The sequence below is a fragment of the Anopheles arabiensis genome, chromosome 2 (assembly GCF_016920715.1).
Source record: "Anopheles arabiensis isolate DONGOLA chromosome 2, AaraD3, whole genome shotgun sequence".
Taxonomy (NCBI): Eukaryota; Metazoa; Arthropoda; class Insecta; order Diptera; family Culicidae; genus Anopheles; species Anopheles arabiensis.
In genome coordinates, this window is record NC_053517.1 from 83,232,591 (window position 1) to 83,249,842 (window position 17,252).

Sequence of the window (17,252 nt, forward strand, 5' to 3'; positions counted from 1 at the left end):
GTACACGTCCTGTTCTTATGGCAAGGGTCAGTCACGGGTACAATCCGGCTGGTTGTTGTTGGTGACCGAAAATGGATCGTTATCTTTAATTTACATCCGTAAATCATACACAATGACATCTTCAGACGGCTGGACACTTGAGCTAGCAGTAAAAACCCACAAACGTTTTCCATCTTCTTCGCACTAGCGTGTGAGTTTGTGAGAGCCCACCGGTCACCAGCACTCAGAGATCCGCTGAGATTGAAGCTGGCTTTGAAGCTGAGTTGGCGAAATTATTCAACCGATCCGTCGGGTCCCGAAGCCGAAGCAAACCCGAAGCCGAAGCAAAACCCGAACGGGGTTCGGCACGACCCTTCGTTAAAATAGCCCCCTCCCCCTTTTTTGCCAGGATTTCTTTCCAAAATGATACAGTGCGGACCATTATATCAACATGATTCGATTTATTGAATATCGAACCAACATAGAATACAAAAAAACACAATACATGCACAATAATCACTGCACTTAATTCTAAATCAACGCAAATAATAAAAAAAAAACACTTTTTACACTCGCACAGAGAGAAAAAAAATTCAGCACAGCACTTTCTGCTCCTCATCGCTGTTGCTCCTGGTTTTTCTCGCTGCACTGTACGGGCCACTGCTCCAACACTACGACACAGCCACAGGTTTTTGTTGTCTCCGTTCGCCGTGAAACACACATGAAATGGAAGAAAAATGATATTAATTAGAAGGAGGGATGTTGGTTCATAATTTTAATCACTTTTACTTACTTCAAATTAAACAAAACTCCATTTTTTTACGGGGTTTATCCGCCAAGCGCTGAAACACCACACAAGCACCAACCTCACTCGACTGAAAGTAAAGCCTACTGCGTGAATGTGTGTATGCGCTTCTGCCAAGCCAACCGCGCCGTACTGCGTGTGTAGCCAAGTGCGTGTGTGTGTATATTTGCACCACTGGACACAGAACACAAATCTCACCGCACAGCAGAGCGTGTGTCGCCAAGTGTATGCATGTGTGTATTTGCACCACTGAATTCTGAACGTCCACCACACAGCGTGTATCGCCAAGTGCGTGGCTGTGTGTAGTATCACCGTGGACTGCAGAAAACTACATGCACTAGAACAGAGCGTTGGTGTGGCCAAATGTGTGCATGTGTGTACTTGCTCCACTGAAAGCCGGTATCGCACCAGATTTCGGGTGTCGCCTTGTGCGTGTGTGTGTTATTGTCACAGCACACTCGTTCATCATTTTTTTTTTTCGTTTTTTCGCTTGAGCCACTCGATTTCGTTCTTCGCTGATTTTGGCAGCGCACGAGGGGGTTTCGGCTTCAACTTCCAACAACAACAACCACACGAGGAGGCTCGGGGTCACTCATCAGGGGAAAATCGCTCAAATTAGAGCGAGAGACAGATAGAAAAAGTGAAAGGCCAATATAAAATCTTCGGCTTTTGACCGTTGGGAGTGTATTAGTTTAGGGAATCTCCTCAAAACAATCCATAAGGAACGGGAGAAAAGGGTCAACACGAAAGGGCATGACAAATGCTTCGAGTGTCTCACGTCGTGCTCTCCGGGTTTTCTAAGGGACTAAATGAAAATGTCGCCACAACGGCAATGCAACAACTCCGTCTAGCGACAAAGCACGTCCCAGTAGAGGCTAGACTAGACTCGAGAGGTTTCTCCAGGAAAATCCCAGCTGCTGTTAAAGGTAGACAAGATCGAACACCGTCAGATAGCGTTAGACATCGTCATTAATTAATGTCAGGTGTACAGACAACCACAAACACTCCAGATTCTTGTCTGCGACAACATCATTCCCGAATATGTCCCAATTCTCTATATCCTCTCTCTCAAACCGGAAAGGGCTTTCATAAGCTAATGATATTATTAAACGTCAAAAATGGTGTTCAATAGCTCTCGCACAAGGATGGAGATCTTCTCCATTCGGAGCCGTACCCTTTGTACGAAAAGCCCATCAGAAAAAGAGTTAATCCAAATGATGCTCCATTTCCTGGGCATTCGGGAAGCCCTACATCACCCGTCCCAGGGCGACCCGGGGAATGAAGAACAACCACAAAATGTTAAACCATAAACGTCCATCACTGCAGGGCAAGGTATAAAATATCGATCATGTTCCACCATCAACCATTCGTACGCACAGCCCGGAAAGCCACAGCCAGTTAAGTAGCAATAATGACTATTTTCCTGAAGAGCGTACGCTCCCATCCTGTGCCGTTCGCTTACATATTCCCCGCTACCAGCAGTACGGGGGGAAAGGATCTCGTACGTGAAAGGAAGTTGGACGTTTTTCCATGGCCGTTGGTGTGGCTACAAGATGTGAATTAAGATTTTAATTTAACGCTCCAACAGTGTGGACGATGAGGGACGGCGGCACGCTGCTAGCTACTGCTACTGGAAAATTAACTCTTCATACAGCAGTGTGCTCATTACCTCCAGAGAAACAATTAACCATTCGCCAAACTGCCGGAACCAAGATTTTGCGCCGCTTTACACGCGTGATTAGAAAGCATGAAACGGTAGAGATTGATCTCGTTTGTCCGCACACGAACAAACAAAAAACGCACAAAGCACACAAAAACTGAAGCTGAGTAATAATCCCTGAAACGAGAAGGTAAAGCTGCCAATTTTCCGGTACTGCTTCCTATCGACAAAGCTGAACCGATCTCTTAGTCAACTAAAGCAGCTAAGCGCACTATATCTCGGGGACGTCGCCGTGCAAGACAAAGCGCCATCCGAACTCGCTAATGATGCCTGAACTGGGTAGCTTTGAAAGCTCTTACCATCCATCCTGGCGGGTGGATAAGGCCTGGCGTTCCCGGCAGCCTACTGGAGCGTTGCAAAGCGACTCCCGCGCACAAAGGAAAGATCAATCGATGGCATCGGTTTTTCCCTTTACTCTCCCTGGAGCAATGCGCGCACTCGGGCGTATTGTACGATGCCAAAGCGTCTTTTGCGTGGACCTTTTTAGCCATCGTTTCCATCCATTATGATCCATTTTCTTGAGCGTACACATACACACCAAACGCACTCCCGCGTAAGGCGGCCTCGGCAGTGCGCACTACTACTGGCGAGGTAAAGTGAATGGCAAATTTGAAGTGAACAAAAAAAAGCCGTTCGATCTGCTGGCTGCTGCTGCCACCAACCAGTAAGTTGCACCCTCTATTCCCCCTCCTTTTACCCATCGCTTCAACCCTTTTCAATAAAATGTAATCTAGATCAATAAATTTAAAATCAAAATTACCCTCTCCTTCACGCTTTTGCTGCACGCTAAAAAGCCTGCCTGCATCTCGCAGAAACCGTCGCCTTCAGCGTTACTGTGTCTGTGCGAGTAACGCCGCTTGCACCGAAAACTCGTTCTGTATTGCTGCGAGAAGGCACCAGGAACACCTCCAGATATATCTGCTGGCAAGAGACCTCTGGTAAGCTGCCCCCTCTGATGGGTGACAGAACTGAGTAAGTGTAGCCCGTCAGAAGTCAGGGACTTCGCTTGGACACGCCACCAACTTCCAAAGCCACCATCACTGACTCATTGTGTCGTCCAGCACGCGCGTGAAGAAGTAGAGCACACTATTCGAAAGGGAGTAGAGGCGGCAGCTCATACGCAGCCACAAAGCCGCGCCGCGCCGCGAGCTCCCTAATCTAGACGTGCTCACTCTCTCGGCTTATATTTCACGCCTTTCGAGCCAACAATCACGACACCATCGGACGGAAGGCGAACGCACCCCAACCGCTTTCAAGCGCTATGTGGCTTCTCAGACGACCCGAGAAGTTGCGGCAGACCTTTTAGGCTTCGCAACTGTGAGGCGAAGGGAGCCCCAATAAAGCCACATTTGTTACGGAAATTAATTTTTCCCGCTCTCTTGACGGGAGCCCTTTTTGTTGGCGAGTAGTGCAAGGTTAACGCATGCACACCTAGGCTCGTTACTACCAGTGCTCGCGAGGAAGTGTTCAGCGGCTCCAGCGCTCCCTCAAGAACCGCCACAAAAAAGATTGATGCAAAGCCCCGCGTTCTGGCGCTATTTATCACGCGGGCAAATAAAATTAGAACCCAAATGAACTACCAATTTACGTGCCTGTGTGGCTTTGTGGACAGTTGGCAGCTCGTTGCGCTTGCTCGCGCTCACTCTCCGGAAGCACGTGATTAATCGGCCATTCGGCGATCGAGAACTTAACGGGCGCGCGACTCACTTTGGGGATTTCCTTTGCACACTTCGAACCAACTTCTAGCGCAGTTGCGGTTTAGAGCTAAACGGTTTCAGGAAATGGAGAGACGTCATTGTAAGACGAAAACGCAAGATCTTGCCGGCCAGCACACTAAGAGTGGGGTACGAATCTAACCGGTTCAGCCTGAGTGTTGATTGTTCGTTTTTGTTGATTCAATCATTTGACAACTTGACGCGAAGAGCCAAAGCGGCCCCGTTCTCAGCGCTCTATGAAGGTTAAGAGAGAAATTTGGATGGCTCACCTGTAAGGTCCGAAAATTGAAGTTGTTAAGCACAGGTGCATGTATAGAACGTTCAAGTTACCTGAAGAAAAAGAGAAACATATTCAGTTAAAATAGTCATTACAAAGCATTGCTCAATATGATGAATAAGCGAATGTACGCTGCAATTTACCCTCCCAGCCGTTTACATGCTTCGCCACCATGTTATGACTATTCAACGAAAAAGGATGCAATATGATCGATGCCACGACTTGTCATGCGTCATAAAGAACACCGATCAACACAAGCTCCAAGAACCAAAAGGCCAATGTCTCTCGCCACATTGCAAGCAGCGTCGATAATCGTAATTAATTTCTCATTAAATGCAGCACACAACATGCTGCAGTCGTAATCATAAGCGTACGTGCTCGGGCAACAGAGCGCGATTAGTTTTGCAAAATGGAGGCAGCGACGCTTAAAGGGACCGACGCCACAATGTAGCAATGGGACATATTTGCATCCTCCCTACGAGTGATTATTTTAATCCGTTCATCCTTGAGCTGGGGCAGTAAATGGGTTGCATTTGCATTATCCACCTAGTAAGTAAATAAATGAAAACAAATACTAAGTTCTAGTATAGGAAATCTTGTAGTAGAACCTGTTTGTTTTCGTACATTATTCGCTCCTTAGCTCGTGCTGTGCTTTTGTGTTGAGCTTATTTTACTGTATACACACATAAAAAGCTCGTACCACCACCAGGATGGCGTCATTATTGCTCGAGGGTTATTTCGGCACAAACGGCGCAACGAATCAAAGGCAGCACCCTCTCCACTGACTGATTAATTTTGGCTACTATATTCGCCTTAGCTTTTGTGTGTTGTATACAATTCCTTCAATTTTTTTTGTTGTGCTGTCTGTGTGGCGCACTTTGCCGATGACAACCGATCGCATCGGACCATTCGGGGCCATTAAGGCACACTGGGAGGGGTTGGGGGTGCTTTTTGGAGCTTGCCCACCTCCCCGAGTTCAAGGATCCGTAACTGGTACCCTCCAAAGCGAAACACGCACATTAAGATAAACCCTCGTATGAGTGTCCAGAGCGCCCAAACCAAAAGAAGAGACCGAAACCAAGGAAAATCACTGTACGATGCACCCTTCTCTACCGCCTGGAGATGATGATGTGCGTACCTGGCCGTCATGGTTTCGGGTTGCGCTTATCAAAGGCTCACCCTTCTCGTTTGTGGGGGTGAGAAAAATGGGGGTAAGACCAATCAACCGCAAAAAGTGAGAAAGAATAAAAAGGAGGAAAATAAATTCACGATTATACGCCACAAACAAACCTAGAGGACAACCCCGTAGCTGGCCAAAGTGAACGGCACACGGCGAGAAGAAGAGGAAGAAAAAGAGAAGGAAGAAGAATAAGAAGCTGAAGGAAGCAAACGGATAAGTGAACGGGAAGAAAACATTACCAACAAAACAACTCCGCCGCCAGCGACACTTGTTGGCGAGTCGCTGCGCCTTCAAAACCGGTTCGCAAAATGGCGAACAACCCGGCCGGTTCAAGACCCATTCGTCGGGACCACCTTCCTTCCCCCAACCACCAGCGTGCCAGTTTCGCATATCCTTATGTGTGCGCCCCCCGTTTCTTAAGAGGAGCGCTTTACGCTTAATAGCGCGGTCCCTGCGTCATCTCATCCTGCGCTCTGTTCTGTTGCGTTTAAATCTGGTTCTCTCTTAAGCCTCTGGATTCGCCTTTCCTGTGCCATTCGCCTGTGCCTGGAGAAGGGGAAGAATACAACCAACTGCACACAAACAAATAAAGAGCCACGATCTTTCAACCCGATAGCACCCCGTATATCCCCTCTGTCGGTGTGTGGAGCTAGTCCAAAAGCTTCCAGCTTCTAAAATGAGCTCGAACAGTGAGCCTGCAAGGATCTGAAGCTCGTTTTCTTAATCGAGCGATCGCTCGCCCCTTGTTAAGATCTTGATTTTGTCTTGCTCAACCAATGCCACCACAGAGAGCGCCACCGCACCACCGCAGCATGACACCCTATTCCGATTTATTTTCCCTTTCGCAAGCAAACCCCTTTGCCCAGCCCAGGTGCCTTATGGTTTTGTGTTGCTCTTTGAGGTGGAGAGATGGCGCTGCATTACCGCCATTAGCATAAAATCGCTTTTTCACATTACGAGATAAATCGAGTCTCCCCGAGGAAGGAGAAGACCGCAGAGCTCCGACCCCGTGTGATCTGGTTTACCGAACCCCTGAGCCTTTGATTCAGACTGAAAAGAGCATCTTCCTTAATCGCACCAATCCCACTTTGTGGCTTTTGTAAAGTTCTGTCCCCCGGGAGACCAAAACCACACCACAAAACCCACTTGGGGATTGTATTCAATTTACTAATCTCACTCTAAACAATCTCTAATGGATGTTTTAGGCCCCACTTCCGCTTATAGAACCGACGAACGGCACAATCGGGTTTAAGTGCGTGTTTGCAATTAAACCGAAAGCATACACTAAGAACGGGACACCATTTAGCGACCCTGTGTACATGTTATCGCTCAAATAATCAGGCCATCAAACGGCGATTGCAGCAATCGTGCCCGAGCATGCGTCATCCCGGGGAGGGGGGGAAGCGCTATTTTAACGTATTACACATAATAATTCTACAAAAAAAGGTCCAATTTGATTGTAGTACATGCCATCAATTCAGCCAATATGTGGGAAAAGGTGATAAGCGGCAGCGCAAGTAAACGCTTTCGCTAACAGACGTGACACAACAATCGTCGCGTATTGACAGTTGTTGCGCATGATTTAAGAGGACCTGCAAACATGCTGGCATATTTTTTTCCACTCCCACGGTTCATTTAAGGTCAGCGTTTGATTTTGTACTGATTTTAAATCGAATGTTCGAGCAAATCACAGGCATGGGAGTTTGTTGTGGTTGTGGTGAGTTATTCTTCTGTACACGCCATTAAACCGGGACCATCTTTAGCCACAAGCGACAGTCGGCGAGACAACAAAATTAGCGCCCAAAAAAAAAGCAAAACAAAACAAAAAAAAACACATATATAATCACGCAATGCTTTTACGGATTTTCGAAAATCGAACAAAACTGTTTCCCACCGATGCAAAGGAAACAGGATAATTGGCTTTATTGGGGCTCGTTTTTGCCTTTTGGGAGCCCAAAAACCAAAAGTGAGAAAACGGCACAAGAAGAGCCAAAGCCAAAACCGGTAAGACGCTCTGGACAGGGTGATGTTTTCCCCTCTCTTTTTATTTTATGCAAACTTCGCAAAAACCCCCCCGGCACACAGCGAACAAAAAAAAAACGGACACAACCGTTCCACCCTGCGCGTGAAGGTGGAGATGAAAGCTACAATCCTTTTTGTTTACCATCCCGCGCAACGTAAACATAGGCCCACCGAACGAAGGATGACGTAAGTGTGCCCCGATGCACCAGGAGGGCATTCATACTGGTAAAAGGAGCAACCGAAAGGCAGAACGAGTCGTCCTGTCCCGTTTGTTCCTGCTAGAAGCGGTCGTCTCAACCGACACTAACCTGTTGCGCTCAGGCCGGGCTGTAGCATATGTGCAAAAGCTTTTCTTGAACTGACAAACGCAGGAGGAGAAGTGGTGGAAGTTGTGGGAGTCGGACAGAGGAGCCGGTGAACACGCATTAATCTTGTCCCCTTGGTTTGCCACTCAATTGCACCGAAAACAGTGCAGCCGCAAAACAAGTTGTAACAGTCCCGGTTTCCCCGTTTTTATTGCCCAACCATTTATCCGTTATCATGATGCCTATTTAAGGGATTTAAGCGGGAGTACTGGTTTTTCTTCTTCTTCTTCTTTTGCATTGCTCTTTTGATTTGCCTTGTATATCGATTGTTTTCTTTATCTTCATGCTTATCTTTTTTGGTCATATCTTTTATCTATACTTTTATTTAATTTTCACATGGTTACATTTCTATATTGTGTCATATTGTTGATTATCTTGTTTGATATTTGTAGTTCAATGTTTCGATACTGTCTGCAGAGAATTGCTTATTTCTTGTACATTTGGTTGAATATTGATCATTCTTATCGGTAGAAAGTCATCTTCTTTTACTTTTTTTAAATTTTTAAGGTTTTTCTTGTTTTTGTTGTTTCTTCTTTTCCTTCTCTCTTTCTTTTCAGCTGTTCATATTTAAGAGATAATCCATTTTTTTGTTTATTAGGATTAATTACCTATCAAAATGATCAGTTTTACTCATATTACACAAACTTTAACGAATCGAAACCATTCAAAAATGTTCTTTTCAAACAACTGTTCATTCTTTTCAAACAACACTCCCAACAACTCCATTAAACGAGCAATAATAAAACTTGTTTTCCCCTGTTAAACAATCCCGTTTTCCCATGGCCAGGACACATCAATGTGCCAACTGAAACAGTAAACCCCGACCAAAACAGTTAAACCACACACACACACACATACACACACCGCAGCGTCCGGTTTTTCTTTTACTTTTTTTCGACGGGTTTGTCCTCGATTTTCTTCGCCTACCTATTTCCACCCACCTAGACACCTAGCAGTTCCCCGCTCTCTCCACACCCCTCCCTGTAGTGCAGTTTTCCAACGGATACACCAGGCCCGGAGTGCCCGGAAAGCCGAACCGCCTCCGTCGACACGTTCGCCATCTACCGAACAACCATCAAACACGAGCATTACGAGTCGAATGTGTAAACATTCGACTGCCGGGTCCGTTGTTGCACTTGCGCTCCGTCAAACGTAAACATATTCAGCGTGGAGAAGAGGCACACGGGTGGTAAATGCAGCGCGCGCACTCGAACGGTGCATCCATTTGCATTCGGGCGGGAAGCAACGGCGGGTTTTGGAGCGTTGGTGGAGCGGCATTGTTTTAGTGAAAATTTTACACACACTCTCTTTTCTCTTCTCGTTGCCTGTGCCGAGGATGGAGCGGGGGGGAGGTGGGATGTGAGAAGTGAAATAAAAATAAAAACAATTATTACACAATGCCATCCGCTCGACGTCTCGACGAACGATCTCCTCCTCTTCGGAGCTTTTCTCCATTAGCATGCGCTCACTAAAAGATTGCCCTTTCAAATGCATCCAACAGCTCCAACTGCACCACGTTGTTTCTCAAGACAACAAAAACAACAAAAAACGACGAAAACACTTTGCTCTCCCTTTCCTCTCGCGGGATATTTAGGTTGTACGATGCGTGTTTTACAAGCACAAACAATGAGCGACTTTCCTGTTTTACAGCGCAGCCACACAAAGCAGTCGGTGCACGATATTTAGTATTTTTTAGGAAAAAAGAAGCGAAGGATATTTTAACATCTTTAACCTTTCTCTTCGATAAGCATAATGCCCTTGCCCGGAAATAGCCCACACCGGGTGATCGAACGAGCGTAGTGGGTTTGCTGCGTTACTCACGTTTAACGCACGTGCGTTTTCTGCATTGGACGCATCTATCCTTCAAATGTAGTGGTCGTGGACACACACATTTACACACTCGCTTCATCAGCCCAGCATCAGGCCCGTAATCACCACCGGCCCGATTACGGGAGATCGAGGAAAAACCAACAAAAACCCCGTAGAGCAAGCTTATCTCACGCTTCCGGTCGCCAGTGTGTTTCTATCTCGCTTTTCCCTACCCAATGGCCTCTCTAGGTGCATCAATCTCAGGGGCCAGCGCAGGGGGTCGCAAACATACCCCGGGTTGGCCAGGCACGCTCGTTGCACAAAACAGCCGAAACTGTACCTTACCGTGCCCAGCGCGGTAGACATACCACTGAGGCAATAAAATCCACCCCAGGAACAGTAACAAAGCAAAAGAGGGAGAAAAAGTGTGTCGAAAAAAAGCGCACACACACACACACAAATATACAGCCTGAGAACAGGAGGGTATGCCAGGGAAAAAGGGGCTCTTTTTTGTTGGTCTTCAAATGCACGCACGGATGCGTACACTGTTTCACCCAGTACGCGCCAAGTGTGTGTGTACACCGTGTGTCCTTGGCCGAAAAGAATGAGAGAAAAGGAACTGTTTCTGTGGAGAGAAGAAAAAAACGACTCCTTCCCTTCGTCTAAGGGCAAAGCAACATTAGGGGAAGCTTTTTTACACCTGGTCTGTGTATATGCTTTAAGGTCCCTCGATCCCTTGAGAGCTCGGCGCAACAGGTAGAATTGAGGAAGAATGAGTTTTCTTCAGAGCCTTGAAGAATGAGAACCAAAGAATAAGCAGCTCCAGGGGAATTTTCACACATCCTTAGCCGGTGGGACAGGAACCACAATCTAAACCATTTAGCCGTCTTTCGAAAGCACAGGACGGGAGGGAGATGATCGGAACGTGATCGGAGTAATGAGACGTTGGATTAAAGCTAGTTCCCCAAAACAGTTTCTGCCCGTTCCATGCCAACAACCAATACCTTAGAACAACAAGCCGCATTTTGTTTGTAAAAGCTTTTTTAATTGAGCCTAGATTCCTGTTCCCCAGCCCTGTTCCGGTGCATTCTGGGTTGGGCGTGACAATCGAGCAAACATACACACACAAGCAGAGGGTTGCAGCAGTGCTGGGCAGGAAACATGGTCGTGATTTGTGCGGTTTGTGTGTTTTGTGCCTAAGCCTTCCCGGGGCCAGACGCAGCGCCGCGTGTCATGTTGTTTTGTCAGCGTTGCTGTCAGTTTTGTGTATGTGTCTACACGAGGGTAAAATGGTTCATTTTTCATTCCGTTCTATGGCCAGGCTACTGCCGGTGTCCACACCTAGAACGTGGGGAGGACTTGACCGACCGGGTGAGCGCTGAACCGTTCGAACAGACCTCGAGCGCAAACGAGAGCACGCGCGGTAGCCTCGCAGCAAACTGGATGTCCTTCGACATCGGACACCAGGGTGCGACGAGCGTCTGAGTTTGTGTAGGAAAGCTTGCTTTCAAGGAACAGAGTATGCAACAGGTAACTACTTGCAAAAAAAAAACATAAAATCCCCACCAAACAGGTTAATCCAGAGACATTGGTTGACATTTTGTAGGCAGCGATTGGAAACAATGTTATCAAGCGCTCCAACAACTTGTGCGCGTTTTCTCATCCCGGGAAAAAGCACCGTTCCGCTTTATCAATATTTTTATCTCTCCCACTCTATCCGTGCCTAATATACATTTCAAATGCTGTACTCGGTGCAATAAAGCAGAGAGAAGCGATACGAAAATGCACCTTCTTGCAGCGATTTCCCACACGCGGCGATGTTCTGGCCCGCGAAGTAACGCAAAGCAACCCCAACACACAAGTCTGGTTGCCGGAAGATTGAGCAACAAATGTGACATTTGTGTAGAGTGTGTGCGATCTTCCCATCTTCAACCGGTGGCCCATTATGCTTCCATCTTTACCCGTAGCCTTCCCTCGTAGGATTACATCCAACAAACTTCAAGCAAACCCATTCTACTGCTCCATTCAGCCGTCCATTGTTTCGTTCAGAATCTCTACGAGCGGGCCTGTGAATCGAAATAAATTATCATGAAAGTCTCATCGGACGTGTACCACTACCACCACCACCGTGAGCGTTTTGCCTTCGCTGCCATCCCGTGGGTCTAAATCATCACAATAAATTGTCAATAATGGACGGTGCCTTGTAAGGGAACAGGGGAGCGAAGGGCTGAAATGTGCTGTTTTAGTCTTGTCGATCGCTGACGGTTTTGTGCTGTGAAGCGGCACAGTTTGATCGCGCGCGGCCCAATGGGACTTGCATGTTACGTTAGGTTAGGGTCCACGCTGAAGTGATAACCCCTTTTTCCCCTTTTTTGACAGAGGACAGGACCTACAAGATTTTGCAGGAACGTTCAGCAATAGGATTGTAGAGGTCCATCGGAGCTCCAAACACCAATGCCTTCTGGGTAGCCAATGGACCAATGGAGCCCACCCCGAGGTGAATGTTTACCTTCCAAATGGGACATGCCCAAGACAAGATCATGCCGATCTTGACGGACGAATAAGACGTATTCCCTTCGGAGGAGTTCCTACCGGCAAACGGAAGAGTTGAAGCACTGGACGGCGCCGCGGGAAAGAAAGTGGTTACGGCTGTGTGTCCAGCCAACGTAACTTCAATCAAACAGCTTTCCACCACGGCGTACTCCGAATGCTCATGTTAAAGGCTCACTCGCAACGATACGACCAGAGGGTCTTCCTGCACCCCTTCTTCTATGCCAACTCTTTAATAATTTATATCGTTTTTTATTTCTATAATCATCGTGTTCTGTGCCTCTGATTTAATGCAGTAGATAATTGCTAACGAAAGGACCTTGGCACTGGAGACTCCGAGATGGGAAGCGACGGAGCGAACTGGAAAGAAGTTCAGCGGTGGAAAGGTTGAAAGCACGCACACGGGCATAAACGAAGCGACGAGGAACGAAGACAAACACACGGCTGACGAACCGTCGAACCTCCGGGGAATTCTTCCTCCCTCCGCCCTTAAGGTGTGTGTGTGTAGTACGCTTTTTACCCTTTTGTTCTTGGGCGAGGCTTTCAATCGGTTGCTGTTGTTGACATAGCCCAATTGGTTCTCGGCCAGTAGCGCTTGTCGTTTTTTTTGGGGTCGCGCACTCCCTCCTAAGTGCTTCTCCAAACGCGCGAGCGCGCGCCCACGAAAAAGCGGTTGACTTTCTTATCCCAACCCAAGATCTTGATGTTCGCTTTATGCTGATGCTCTTTTCTTCAGCCTGGAGGTGCGACAGGTAAAAGTGGAAGAAGCAACCAGCCCTCGCAGGCATCATACAAAACGACGGAAGTGTGCCGTGTTTGGAAGAAACTGAAGCAGCCTCCACCTTCTTCAACAATCGGTTGCTCCAAAACCGGGGGATTGGAGATCGGTGAAATCTCTACCATTCATCTTGATTAGTTCTTCGGGCCAACCCACCACACTCCCTCGTATCCTCCTTGGCAAGATCTATTCCCACTAGAACCCGTGCCCTTTACGAACGTTGCCTGACGATCCCAACAAAGATCTGCAGAAGAAGTCGCTCCTCTAGCCCGGGACATCCCGAGAGCCTCACAAGATGGCGGCCGGGCGAGAGACTAGCTTCCAGGCAGCTTCCGTCCACGTCCCCACACAGCTTGATGCTTGCCTCGTATGCCATCTTCCAATCTCTAGTCGCATTGTAAGCAGCAACAGCAGCAGCAGCAGCAAGATGCCGTGCCCAGCTCAGGCGATGTTGTCAAAGAAGAATACGTAATCAACTGTGACGACTGTGCGGAGCCTCACGCCGACCGAGGCTCATCGCAGAACGCTCAACCGGTTTAGCCGGGCATTGCTGAACAGAGCACGCTGAATGTCCCGCGAGCGAACTTCGATTTGTGCGCAGACCGGTCGTCGCTTCCCCGGGACTGAATCCTCCACACACCCGAAGGAACGTCCAACCGTTTAAATAGTTGGATCAACGAGTTTTCTTTTTTGCGATCGTAGCTAGAACTCGTTCCCCTTTGGGCACGTTTCGTCGGCTCTTATCGAACGCCAAGACACTAGTAGAAAGATTGGGCTCCAAGCTCCAAGGGTCTAACATCTTCAGTTCAGGCTTTGCTCGGTGTATGCTCACCATATGGTGGTGAACCTTTGCCACCACACGTCTACAAAGAACGATGGAGCACAATCAAAGTTGTGCCAGGGAGGGGAGCATTTAAAGGAAACAACAACAACAACAAAAACTCAAGAGATCCTCCAGAAGACGTTCAATGATCTCCAATCTACGCTTGGCCCAAGTCTCCCGTGCGCTTGATGTCCCGTGCCCAGGAAAAGCTTTCTCTCCACCGTTCTCTTTGTGCCTCATCCGCAGCTTAAGCCTTCCGAGCACGTACACTGCTGCTGTCCAATAAAAAAAATACACACCACTGCCTTTCTTCCATGCTACACAAAACGCCCTGCAACGCCCTCGTCGGATCGTGGCTCTTGTCCATCTTTGCCCATACCTGGACAACAGGATCTTGCCGTGCCACCTTCTTCTGGGCAGAACTTTTGCGCCTTCGGGGCATGATTCTAACGGGTCTTTTGGGGTGGCTATTAAAACGTATCATTTGGCCACACTCTGTGCCAACTCGCGCGTCCAAACCCTCAGCGAATCTTGACAACTAGACTAAGGGTAACGTGCGCTCGCGCGCGATTCTACGAAGCAAGGTGTGATCTGGGCCGGGTAGATAAATGCGCCCAGGCCTCAAAGATGTGCAACTACTCCGTGCGCCCGATCTCGGCGACCGATCCCCCGGAACCGATATAAATGTCGTCGCCGCCATCGGGACTGCGCGCTTGGGCGCACCTACGCAAGCGAGTTCGCGCGTACGCGCATCACAAATGTCACATTTAAGCGCCAGGCACGCCGATTATGTCGCCGTCGCTGGGCTGGCAGGGGCACCAAGGGGACGTATGTAGAGTTGAGATTGGGATCCTCTTCACCACTTTACTTTTGCAGCGGTCGCGTACGGGGTGAGAGTAAGTCCCTTAAAGCGTGTCGTCGTCTTGTTGTAATCAAAAAACCAATCCCTCCCAAGAAATAGCACCGCACAAACGCATAGGGGGTCGAGCACGAATGTTCGTCTTGGATCACGAGAGACGAGAGACGAGATCCTCGCGGCCCGTGGAAATGTTTCTTAATCGACGGTGCCATTTCACATCAGACACCGCGCGACAGCCCGATAGACATCACAAGACGGTCCGTACCGGTGCTGCTGCACGCAAACCAGAGAGGAAAATCGTACAAGAACCAGGCGGCTGCACAAAATCCCCCTCCACCGCTCGAATTTACCCTTTCACTGGGTGCCGCTGCTTTACACACCCCAAAAACCCATTGACAGGCAACTCGGTTCTGGCGGTGCGAGATAAAAATACTTCCCACAAACTAGACCTCTCGCGGCCTTTTCGCGCGTCGCTTCCTCCGGCGTACCGGCGGGGTGGAAAAACAGACGTGGAAAGAGTTTTTCCTGCTTCACGTTAATTTGGCACCACAGAGCATCGGCCGCGGCCCCCCAGACATAACGCTTGCACCCAAACAAATATCTGCGCATCAGCGTCTCGCGATCTCTCTCTTTCTGCGCGGTGATGTGACGGGTGTGCCAGCCTCTTCCAACCAGCCAACCAGCCGACCGACATGGAAATAACACCCAGCTCCCCTCTCCCTGCAAGCACCAGACAGACGGGGCACGACCGGTGAAGATTATCGTTGTACGCTAATTTCGTGTACACGAGCTGCGGCACGACGGAAGAAGCTCTCGTTTTAATAGCGGGCGAGTGTGGTTTAAATGGTGCAAATTTCGAACCGTCACTCCCTTCAGCATCTTTATTCCCTTTTGGAGAAACAAATGAACCTAGCAAACACCGGGAATCGGGCCTAACTACACGCAAAAGAAGCTGTTTAGTACGGAAAAGGGCGGTTGAGTAGCAGTTTGAACGGTTAATTTACAAAATTCAACAGAAAACCGTATTGGATTTTGACTTTTCCCACAATATTGATTAAATTAAAATTTGTTTCAGATATGGAATAGATAATTTACTAGTTCAATATAAATCTCTCTATCTCTCTATCTCTCTATCTCTCTATCTCTCTATCTCTCTATCTCTCTATCTCTCTATATCTCTATATCTCTATCTCTCTATCTCTCTATCTCTCTATCTCTCTATCTCTCTATCTCTCTATCTCTCTATCTCTCTATCTCTCTATCTATCTGTCTCTCTATCTCTCTATCTCTCTATCTGTCTATCTCTCTATCTCTCTATCTCTCTATCTCTCTATCTCTCTATCTCTCTATCTCTCTATCTCTCTATCTCTTTATCTCTTTATCTCTCTATCTCTCTATCTCTCTATCTCTCTATCTGTCTATCTCTCTATCTCTATATCTCTCTATCTCTCTATCTCTCTATCTCTCTATCTCTCTATCTCTCTATCTCTCTATCTCTCTATCTCCCTATATCCCTATCTCTCTATCTATCTATCTCTCTCTGTCTCTCTCTCTCTCTCTCTCTCTCTCTCTCTCTCTCTCTCTCTCTCTCTCTCTCTCTCTCTCTCTCTCTCTCTCTCTCTCTCTCTCTCTCTTTGCTATTTTAATCATTGAAAACTATCTTACAGTGGCGTACGAAACGGTAAAAAACGCTTAGAAAATTAAAACAAACCCTGATCGATCGGATCTCGCATCGAACGCAACGCTACCTGCCACCGGTGGTTGCTATTTGATTGCTTCTCCCTTGATCCCCCTTGAAAAGAGCGACACCGCCACCCCAAACCGGTTGTCACGATGTGCTCCGTGTTGTACCTTCCCTTACCCTTCCCGTTTACAAACGCTGGGGGATTGATGTTTGTAATTAAACGACCAGCTCTCGACTAGATGTCAATCGGAATGCGAACGTCCAGCATCCGATCGGTTCCGATCAGTGCAAGCGAACGGAATGGGAAGGACAGTGTTTGCCGCACCAACTGGCAGAACAAGATGGCTGGCGGACGAGAAATTGTTGTTTATTTGTTATTTCTCCATTGACCTTGATCTATGCAGGACGGATGATTTGCACCGCCGCCGCCGCACAATTCGCACAATTGCACACGATCACGCACTGCCTGCCTGCCTGCGTGTGGCTCGCATGCATTTGCATGGAGTTTCCTGTGACTCAGCACCACCACCAGTAGATCGTGCACTGATTTTTCCACGAAATTATCCAACCCGACCCCGCACAATTGATTGGGAATTTTAAATGGTAGCGTGGATGGGTGATTGATATTTAATTGAACATGATGGATTACTCAGCCAGCAAGGGCAGTGCCAAGGCTGTGACTAAGC

At 47.9% G+C, this 17,252-nt stretch overlaps 1 protein-coding gene across 1 annotated transcript in view; it reads right to left on the reverse strand.

Moving 5' to 3' along the window:
* The window catches only part of LOC120900501 (semaphorin-1A), a 94,674-nt gene that overhangs the window by 74,832 nt on the left and 2,590 nt on the right, over positions 1–17,252 (reverse strand). The window lies entirely within an intron of this gene.